Genomic DNA, 4,118 nt, shown 5'->3' on the forward strand with positions numbered 1-4,118 from the left:
TTTGATAAATAAAAATTGGGTTGTCTCCCAACAAGCGCTTCTTTAATGTCAATAGCTTGACAGTGGGCTCTCATGGAGCCACACAGGTGATCAGGTCAATTTTATAGATTCTCAACACCAAACTTAGAGTTTGGATATGGGAGTTCAACACCAAACTTAGAGTTTGACTGTGGGGGCTTTAGTTGACTCTGTACTGAGAGAAGCTTACTGTGCCTCTTTTCCATGTTTACAGAATGATGACCTTGAGTTTTAAACACAAGGGAGTCCTCATTCAATTGAAGGACTAGTTCACCTCTGTCAACATCAATCACAGCTCTTGCTGTGGCTAGGAAGGGTCTTCCAAGAATGATGGATTCATCCTCATCCTTCCCAGTATCCAGGATTATGAAATCAGTAGGGATGTAAAGGCCTTCAACCTTTACTAACACGTCCTCTACTTGTCCATAAGCCTCTTTTCTTGAGTTGTCTGCCATCTCTAATGAGATTCTAGCAGCTTGCACCTCAAGGATTCCCAGTTTCTCCATTACAGAGAGGGGCATGAGGTTTATTCCTGACCCAAGGTCACATAGAGCCTTCTCAAAGATCATGGTGCCTATGGTACAAGGTATTAGGAACTTTCCAGGATCCTGTTTCTTCTGAGGTAATCTCAGTTGATCCGATGCATTTAGTTCATTGGTGAACAAGGGAAGTTCATCTCCCCAAGTCTCATTACCAAATAAATTGGCATTCAGCTTCATGATTGCACCAAGGAACTTGGCAACTTTCTCTTCAGTAACATCCTCATTCTCTTCTGAAGAGGAATACTCATCAGAGCTCACGAAGGGCGTAAGGAGGTTTAATGGAATCTCTATGGTCTCTAGATGAGCCTCAGAGTCCTTTGGTTCCTCAAAGGGAAACTCCTTGTTGATCACTGGACGTCCCAGGAGGTCTTCCTCCTTGGGATTCACGTCCTCCCCTCCCTCCTTGGATTCGGCCATGATGGTTATATCAATGGCCTTGCACTCTCCTTTCGGATTTTCTTCTGTATTGCTTGAGAGAGCACTAGGAGGGGTTTCAGTGATCTTCTTACTCAGCTGGCCCACTTGTGCCTCCAAATTTCTAATGGATGACCTTGTTTCATTCATGAAACTCAGAGTGGCCTTAGATAGATCAGAGACTAAGTTTGCTAAATTAGAGGTACTTTGTTCAGAGTTCTCTGTCTGTTGCTGAGTGGATGATGGAAAAGGCTTGCTATTGCTAAACCTGTTTCTTCCACCATTATTAAAGCCTTGTTGAGGCTTTTGTTGATCCTTCCATGAGAGATTTGGATGATTTCTCTATGAGGGATTATAGGTGTTTCCATAGGGTTCACCCATGTAATTAACCTCTGCTATTGTAGGGTTCTCAAAATCATAAGCTTCTTCTTCAGAAGATGCCTCTTGAGTACTGTTGGATGCAGCTTGCATTCCATTCAGACTCTGAGAAATCATATTGACTTGCAGAGTCAATATTTTATTCTGGGCCAATATGGCATTCAGAGTATCAATTTCAAGAACTCCCTTCTTCTGAGGCGTCCCATTACTCACAGGATTTCTCTCAGAAGTGTACATGAACTGGTTATTAGCAACCATGTCAATGAGTTCTTGAGCTTCTGCAGGCGTTTTCTTTAGGTGAATGGATCCACTTGTAGAAGTATCCAATGATATCTTAGCTAATTTAGACAGACCATCATAGAATATATCCAGGATGGTCCATTCTGAAAGCATGTCAGAAAGACACTTTTTGGTCAGTTCCTTGTATCTCTCCCAAGCTTCATAGAGGGATTCACCTTCTTTTTGTCTGAATGTTTGAACATCCACTCTAAGCTTACTCAGCTTTTGAGGAGGAAAGAACTTGGCTAAGAAAGTCTTGACCAGCTTATCCCAAGAGTTCAGGCTATCTTTAGGTTGAGAATCCAACCATATTCTAACTCTGTCTCTCACAGCAAAAGGGAAAAGCATGAGCCTGTAGACTTCAGGATCTACTCCATTAGTCTTAACAGTATCACAGATCTACAAGAATTCAGTTAAGAACTGAAAGGGATCTTCAGATGAAAGTCCATGAAACTTGCAGTTTTGTTGCATCAGAGAAACTAATTGAGGTTTAAGCTCAAAATTGTTTGCTCCAATGGTACGGATGGAGATGCTTCTTCCATGTAAATTGGAATTAGGTGCAGTAAAGTCACCAAGCATCCTCCTTGCATTATTATTATTTTCGGCTGCCATCTCCTTTTCTTGTTCGAAAATTCCTGTAAAGTTGTCTCTGGATTGTTGTATTTTAGCTTCTCTTAGTTTCTTCTTCAGAGTCCTTTCAGGTTCAGGGTCTGCTTCAACAAGAATGTTCTTGTCTTTGCTCCTGCTCATATGAAAAAGAAAGGAACAGAAAATAATAATAATAGGGATCCTTTTTACCACAGTATAGAGGTTTCCTTGTATGAGTAGAAGAAAAGAAGATTAAGAATGAAGAAGAGAAGAATTCGAACTCAAAGGAGAAGAAGGGGTTCAAATTTTGGGTGAGGAGAAGTGTTAGTAGATGAATAAATAAATATAAGGAGATGAGAGGTGAGAGGATTTTCGAAAATTAAAAATTAAAATTTAAAGTTAAATTTCAAAAATAGTTTTTGAAAAAGGTTAGTAATTTTCGAAAATTAGGAATGAAATAAAATTAAAATCAAAAATTAAAATAATTAGTTAATTAAAAAGAAATTTTGAAAAAGAGGGAAGGAATTTTCGAAAATTAAAGGTAAAAAGTTAGTTGGGCAGTTTTACTAAAGATAAGAATCAAATAAAAAGTTAAGTGGTTAATTGAAAAAGATTTGAAATTCAATTTTTGAAAAGATAAGAAGATAAGAAGTTAGAAGAGATATTTGAAAAAGATAAGATAAAAAGATATTTTTAAAAAGATATGATTGAAATTAGTTTTGAAAATGATTTGATTTTTAAAATCACAATTAATGACTTGATTCACAAGAAATCACAAGATATGATTCTAGAACTTAAAGTTTGAATCTTTCTTAACAAGTAAGTAACAAACTTGAAATTTTTGAATCAAAACATTAATTGTTGATGATATTTTCAAAAATATGATGTAAAATTAAGAAAAATATTTTTAAAAAATATTTTTAAAATTTTCGAAAATAAATAAGAAAAATAAAAAAGATATGATTTTTGAAAAAGATTTTGAAAAAGATAAGATTTTTAAATTGAAAATTTGATTTGACTCATAAGAAACAATTGAATTTTAAAAATTTTTGAAAAAGTCAATCCAAATTTTCGAAATTTATGAGAGAAAAAAGGAAAGATATTTTTTTTATTTTTGAATTTTAATGATGAGAGAGAAAAACATGAAAAATGATGCAATGCATGAAAATTTTGGATCTAAACATGTGATGCATGCAAGAACATTATGAATGTCAAGATGAACACCAAGAACACTATGAATGTCAAGATGAACATCAAGAACTTATTTTTGAAAAATTTTCAAGAAAAGAAAACATGCAAGACACCAAACTTAGAAATTTTTCATGTATAGACACTATGAATGCAAGAATGCATATGAAAAACAAGAAAAGACACAAAACAAGAAAATATGAAGATCAAACAAGAAGACTGGCCAAGAACAACTTGAAGATCATGAAGAACACTATGAATGCATGAATTTTCGAAAAAAATGCACAAAGAATTTTTAGAAAAAATGCAGTTGACACTAAACTTAAAAATTGACTCAAGGCTCAAACAAACAACATAAAATATTTTTGATTTTTATGATTTTATAAAAAATTTTTGTATTTTTTGAAAATTATTTGAAAGAGAAAAATAAGGATTTCAAAATTTTTAATATGAATTCCAGGAATCTTGTACTCTTAGTCTAAAGCTTCAGTCTAGGAATTAGACATGGCTCACTAGCCAGCCAAGCTTTAGTATGCTATTACATGCATTGAAGTGATTAGTTGAATCCTCAGTCCAAGAGAATTTAGACATGGCTTTACACCTAACCAGGATTCAACAAATTATCATGAAACACTAGAATTCATTCTTAAAAAGTCTGAAGAAAAATATATTTCATTTTATTTTATTTTTTCGAATATTAATTGGGAAAAA

The 4,118-nt window shown here is 34.3% G+C and overlaps 1 non-coding gene across 1 annotated transcript; it reads left to right on the plus strand.

Annotated features, from left to right (window-relative positions):
- Positions 1 to 1,739: 1,739 nt before the first annotated feature.
- Positions 1,740 to 1,847, plus strand: LOC112738730 (small nucleolar RNA R71). Its single transcript, XR_003169673.1, has one exon. It is a non-coding gene; the product is annotated as a small nucleolar RNA R71 (small nucleolar RNA).
- Positions 1,848 to 4,118: the final 2,271 nt, after the last annotated feature.

The sequence above is a fragment of the Arachis hypogaea genome, chromosome 13 (assembly GCF_003086295.3).
Source record: "Arachis hypogaea cultivar Tifrunner chromosome 13, arahy.Tifrunner.gnm2.J5K5, whole genome shotgun sequence".
In the NCBI taxonomy this organism is placed as follows: domain Eukaryota; kingdom Viridiplantae; phylum Streptophyta; class Magnoliopsida; order Fabales; family Fabaceae; genus Arachis; species Arachis hypogaea.